Source organism: Stegostoma tigrinum, chromosome 21, assembly GCF_030684315.1.
Source record: "Stegostoma tigrinum isolate sSteTig4 chromosome 21, sSteTig4.hap1, whole genome shotgun sequence".
In the NCBI taxonomy this organism is placed as follows: Eukaryota; Metazoa; Chordata; class Chondrichthyes; order Orectolobiformes; family Stegostomatidae; genus Stegostoma; species Stegostoma tigrinum.
The window spans coordinates 47512705-47519317 of record NC_081374.1 but is presented as its reverse complement, the minus strand read 5'-3'; the positions used below and the strand labels follow the sequence as shown (position 1 = coordinate 47519317).

General features: G+C 45.8%; 1 protein-coding gene across 2 annotated transcripts in view; it reads left to right on the top strand.

Moving 5' to 3' along the window:
* Window positions 1–2181: 2181 nt before the first annotated feature.
* dram2b (DNA-damage regulated autophagy modulator 2b) overlaps window positions 2182–6613 on the top strand; it is an 89141-nt gene continuing 84709 nt past the window's right edge. For both annotated transcript variants that reach the window (XM_048552850.2, XM_048552852.2), the window contains exon 1: window positions 2182–2526. The gene's annotated coding sequence lies outside the window, so the exon portion shown is untranslated. The remainder of the gene's footprint in view (window positions 2527–6613) is intronic.

The following is a 6613-nucleotide window of genomic DNA, read 5'->3' as shown; positions in this document are numbered from 1 at the left end:
GGAGGAGCGATTTAAGTTACAACGCTTGAGTGGAGGTAAAGCAATGGGGATTGACTGAAGATTTGGTAGAGGTGGTTGAGGACTATGACAAGTCTATATAAGGTAGACAAAGAAAAATATCACATGATGGTACAAGGCCCAGCGACACATGTATAAGGTTTTGAGAAGAAGGTGCAGGAAGCATGTGAACTTTCTTGAGCAGCAAATGGTAATGACCTGGAACTTTTCTTTCCTTTCGGGTCTCAATAAGAGCTCTACTTTGAAACATTTCTTCACTGTACTGTCTACATGGCAGACCGAATGTCTGCTTCCAGCTTTTTCTATTCTTCAGCAAGTAAAAGACCAAGCGATATGAGATTGAGTGATAAGTAACGAGCCTGAATTAGTTGGTAATCTAACAGTCAGTTAGAGTGGCTCAGGGATGAGGGATTTTAGTTACAATGAACCATCATCACAATGTGATTGAATTTGATGTTACACTTAGGAGGGAGAAAGTGAGTTACAAACCGAGATTTAATGTTTAGATAAGGCTCATTCTGAAGTGATCAGGAGGAATTGGAAATAATACTCAGGGCAGAAACATGATCAGATAAAAGTACAAATAAACCACCAAGCCCTCGAACAACGCTCTCAGAAATGATATATTATTGTTCAATTTGAATTGAGGCCGTACAGGCCCAGGCCTGATGGAGAAGACGACAGGATCCCGTCAGCAGCAGGTCCAAATTTTTGAGGAATGGTGTCATCACATTCTTCTACAAGCAGGAGGTGGAGGGGCAGGCAAGCAGGAATTGGCAAGCCCTGTCACATTGCTAAATGCCAACTTTGGAATTCTCCACAAAGTTATTACTGGTTGATTCAAAGTTGCTTTGGAGTTACTGATCCACTCAGTCCAGTCCTGCCTTGTACCGAGGATCTTAGAACCTCGCACTAACCTGGGATACAAATGCACATTCGCGGGAATGGATACATCATCAGCCTGGACCAAGAGAAAGCTATTGGCATTATATGACATTGTCTTTTCTTGTACAGCCTTGTACAGGGCAGTGGGAAGGTTTTGGAGGGAAGTGGGAGAGAGGGTTGAAGGGCTGTACAGAGGGATGTTCACTGAATTTGAGCACCCACAAGGTGCCTCTTCTGAATTCAGTTGATCTACTCACAGCTGGGATTTCTATCCAAGAGAACAAAGTGTGGAGCTGGATGAACACAGCAGGCCAAGCAGCATCTCGGGAGCATAAAAGCTGACATTTCGGGCCTAGACCCTTCATCAGAGAGGGGGATGGGGAGAGGGAACTGGAATAAATAGGGAGAGAGGGGGAGGCGGACCGAAGATGGAGAGAAAACAAGATAGGTAGAGAGGAGAGTATAGGTGAGTAGGTAGGGAGGGGATAGGTCAGTCCAGGGAAGATGGACAGGTCAAGGAGGCAGGATGACGTGGTAGGTAGGAAATGGAGGTCCGGCTTGAGTTGGGAGGAAGGGATGGGTGAAAGGAAAAACAGGTTAGGGAAGCAGAGACAGGCTGGGCTGGTTTTGGGATGCAGTGGGGGTAGGTGAATTCCGAGCTCCACCAGTCAAATGCCTGAGAAATTGCCCAAATAGTCACGTCTTCCTACCATTCCCGCAGCCCTATTTCCACAACTCCTGGTCCACATATCTTATTGAGCAAGCTGCTAACCTAATTGGCTGCTACCATATTGAGCGGAAGTAAGCAGAGACGGCAATTTGGCAATGTCAGACTTCACAAATTATGGTATTCTTCGTGAGCCATGTCAAAAGTGAAAGTCCCAGAGCTTGGTGGACTGGACAGCCTTGACATTAGATCACGAGGTATTTTTCTATACAGAGGGCAGTGGAAATATAAATGTATGAATATTGTATTTGATTCAAATATATTGCATTAGGAGTAGAAGTGGGCTATCTAGACTTTCAAGCCCTCTCTGCTATTCAACATGATCATGGATGATCTGTTTGTGTTCTCAGTTGCACATTATCATCTATCCCTGAGAACCTTTGATTCTTTCAACTAACAAAAACCAACTTAACTGCCGTCTTTGAATTATCCAATGACACTCTTCCACTCATTTTCAGAAACTTGAGAGCTGTTCGGGCTCTGAGCGTTTTCACAGTTGGAGTCTCCCTATCCTATAGATGGGGCTGTCTGCTGGAGTGCATGCTTCCACACTTTCAGATGTCTCTTGTTTTCCAGTTGAAGCTTGTTACTGTTCTGCAAGAGCTACTGACAGTGTAAATTCTGAAGTTAGGAGGGAGATGCATTCAGGCAATTTACAACAGAGCCTCTGACACAGCAAGAGTTTGAAAGCAGAGGGGTCGGTGAGTTTTTTAAGAGCACCCTTGGTGTTACAGAGAACTGAGACATTGAGTGAGACCAGGTGGAGACTGTCATCAAACTGGATACAAGGAGTGTCAGTGTCAGGGGAACACAGAGCTCGGGAAGTCTGATCACAGAGAGGCTGCACTCGTACCCTGGAATATCAGTGAGTTTTCAACGCTTGTGGACTGCGGCTGGTAAGAAAATGCAGCTTGTTACCATTTAAGTAATGGGTTGCAGTCTGGAGTCTCGGACTTTGCTGTGGACTTTGATGCTTTCCCCTTGCGGTGGCGCCGCGGTCAGACCCGGGTTCGATTCCACCCTCGGGTGACTGTGTCTGTGTGCGTGGAGTCTGCACAGTCTCCCTGTCTTTGCGTGGGTTTCCTCCCACAGACCAAAGACGGGTAGGTTAGCTGGCTTGGCCACGCTAAATTGGGTAGGCTGGGTGGGTTAGCCATGGTAAATGTGAGGTTAACGGTTGGGGGTTGGCTGTGGGAGGGGTGCCGCTCAGAGGGTTGGTGTGCTTGATGGGTTGAATGGCGTCCTTATTCACTGTAGGGTTTCTATGATTCTTTAACACCACTGGTCTTGCAAGAAAACATTGTGTGGGGCAACAATATATGTGCATACAAGAGTGATAGCCTACCCTGAACGTGGGAGAAAAACTTGGATTCATAATTTTCAAGAATGTGAATTGCTTTACAGACAATGGAGCACCTTTTTTGAGGTGCGATGACTATTGTACTGTAGAAAATATGACAGATAATTGATACACATCACAGTCCCAAAAACAGCATTTTGATGATAATCTCATTTGGGTCACAGACATAGATATCTGCTAGGACACCGAAGAGAACTGTCCTGCTCTATTCCCAAAAGTGGCTGTGGGATCTTTTACATCAGAGTGAGATGTAGTTAACGATAACAATCGTATTTTAAAAATCGGCTCCTCTGACAGTGCAGCGGCCTCTCAGTGCTGCACTGGAGAGCCTGGCTGTAGTGGACTGGAACTCTACAATGTCTGAGTTCAGTGTTCGAGGAAGAGAATCTCGTGATCTGAATGATAAAAGGCAAGCAGACAGTATTTAAAGAATGAGTGATAATGGGAACTGCAGATGCTGGAGAATCCAAGATAATAAAGTGTGAAGCTGGATGAACACAGCAGGCCAAGCAGCATCTCAGGAGCACAAAAGCTGATGTTTCGGGCCTAGACCCTTCATCAGAAAAGTCACACCTTGTTATCTGGGAATGGCTACGTATTACATTCCCAAACACAGCGAGGCAAACAGTCAACTGAGATCTCACTGTCTGTGTGGTTTGATGCCATATGAACACTTTGTCTTTGCAATAGACTAGTCAAGGAGAAAGCCAATAATTGTTTTTAGCCCTTTTTCTGATGAAGGGTCTAGGCCCGAAACATCAGCTTTTGTGCTCCTCTGCTGCTTGGCCTGCTGCATTCATCCAGCTCCACACTTTTTGTTATCTCTAACTGTCTTTAGCCTTAGACTTCAATGTAATACTTTGTTACACTATCAGACTGATAACTGCTTGTACTTAGTAATCACAGATATTACCAGGCTCAGGTTAATGGGGCAGACCTTTATAGGGACCTGAATGATGTCGGCTATGTCGAAATTTATGACTGAATCGTGTGTAAGTCCAGGGATGCCTATCTCAACATTGTGAGTCACGCATAGTCATACAGCACAGAAACAGACCCTTTGGTTCAAACTGTCCATGCCATTTGCGTACCATTTGCTTGCACTTGGCTCATATCCCCCCAAACCTTTCCTGCTCCTGTGCTGGCCCAAAAGTCTCTTAAATGTTGCAACTTTACCTGCATCTATCCCTTCCTCTAGCAGATCATTCCATATATACATAACCCTCTGTGTGAAAATGTTGCCCGCCAGGTCCCTCTTAAATCCTTCTCCTCTCACCTTAAAATTATGCCCTCTAGTTTTGAAGCTCTGCCCTGCCCTGGGAGTGCTTTTTAACCTTGTCTATGTTCCTCATGCTTTTATAAGCCTATGCAAGGTCACCCTTCAATCCCCTTCCACTCCAGTGAAAGAAATCCCACCTTATCCAGCCCCTCCTTATAAATCAAATCCTCCAATCTCAGTAACATCCTAGTAAATCTTTTCTGCATCCTTTCCAATTGAATAAAATCCTTCTTATAGCAGGATTACCAGAACTGTGTACACGGCATGGTGAGACTGGTTCACTAAGAGGTAGTTATTGCTTCTTAAGTGCCTTAGTAATGGCTCATCTCAAGTCTTTAATATTTAGCTTCCGATCTTCTCAAATTTGCCAGACAATTTCATCATCAAGAATTCTCGCCATGGAAGTGCGAGCGGATACCTGGCCACTTCAGCTTGATGCTGGTTCCAATGGACCTTATGTTGGTTGCCAGGCACCAGTACCCGCCTCCCCCTCTCTCCCTATTTATTTCAGAACCCTCTCCCCCATCCCCCTTTTCTGAGGAAGGGTCTAGGCCCGAAACGTCAGCTTTTGTGCTCCGAAGGTGCTGCTTGGCCTGCTGTGTTCATCCAGCCTCACACTTTGTTATCTCGGATTCTCCAGCATCTGCAGTTCCCATTATTTCTCACCAGTACCTTTTAGAGTAAGCTGCACAAGTGCTGATCATATGCACCCTGTAGATATTGGCATCTGATGTGCCAGCCTCTAAGACCCCTCATGGCAGATCTCCGAACCTCTCTCAGGACCCTACAGCCCTTCAGTCCTGGCCCTCAGGCTCCCTCAGTAACTCTGTGTAATGCTGGGCCTGCAGAGAGACATTGCCAGGTCATGGACTGCACCAGGCTGGATCTCTGTCTCTGTGCTCATTGATAGCACTCACTCACCCTGAGCCTACCTGGATGCTCTTGGCGTCAATGCCTTACATTGCCATTTTGCACCCCTCAGCCAGAGATACCAGGCTCATCTGACTATTGTCTTGTTGTGCTGTTCCATGCAAACACAAAGCCAGGAAGCTTGCCATTAGCCTCTGCCAGGTCAAACAGGATCACCTTCCCTTGGAGATTCTGACACAGAAAGTGCAGCGTAACCTCCAACTCCAGTTGAGGGGCTTGGACACAGTCAGTCAGCTCTCAGTGGTCAGAATGGGGAAATGCTTTTTAAAAGGAGTCTAATGTCAGGCAGCCCACCATCGACTTGTCTTTCTGCCCTGGTGTGGGGTGTTCTCCTCCTGGGATGAGAGAGAGAGAGAGAGGCACATGTTATGGGAAATGAAATTGGTGTTGATTTTAGGAGGTTCACAATCACAGCTACCTAATGTCAGCCGACGACAATTTGTAACAATTTTCGGATCGTTTATTGAGAGGCAGCAGTTTTAATATGGTACGTTACGTTACTTAATTACATGAAGAAAGGAAATAGAGGAGTGGCATGTGGTGTTTTAGATAATGTTAAGATAAAATGCTGAATTTGTTAGGGCAAATAAGGGCAGGACTTATACACCTAATGTTAGGGTCCTGGGGAGTGAACAAAGAGACGTGGGGTGCGGGTTCATAGTTCCTTGCAAGTGGAGTTGCAGGTAGACAGGATAGTGAAGAAGGTAATTAGTATACTTGCCTTTATTGATTTAGGTCATTGATTATAGGAGTTGGGAGGTCATGTTTCAGCTGTACAGGACATTGGTTAGGCATCTGCTGGGATACTGCATGCAATTCTGGTCTCCCTGCCATAGGAAGGATGTTATGAAACTTGAAAGGGTTCAGAAAAGATTTACAAGGAATTTGCTGGTGATGGAGGGTTTGAGCTAAAGGGACAGGCTGGGGCTGTTTTCCCTGGAGCGCCTGAGGCTGAGGGGTGACAATGTTGATAAAATCATGACCATGGATAAAGGCAAGGTCTTTTCCCCAGGATAGGGGAGTCCAAAACTAGAGGGTGTAGCTTTTAGGTGAGATAGGTAAGATTCAAAAGGCACCTAAGGGGCAACATCTTCACACAGAGGATGGTGCATCTATGGACCGAGCTGCCAGAGGAGGTGGTGGAGGCTGGTACAATTACAACATTTAAAATGCATCTGGATGGGTACGTGGAAAGGAAGGGGCTAAAGGGATGTGGGCCAAATGCTGACAAATGGGAATAGTTCACTTTAGGATATTTGGGCAGCACGTTAGACCAAAGGGAGTGTTTCTGTGCTGTATAACTCTATAATTCTGTGACAATCAATCAGTGAGATGTAAGCGTTTTACTGATCCTGGAGCTGTTCTGTAGAATGGAGGAATAGAGGCAGTGCACTCCCATGTCCCAGAGGGTCCA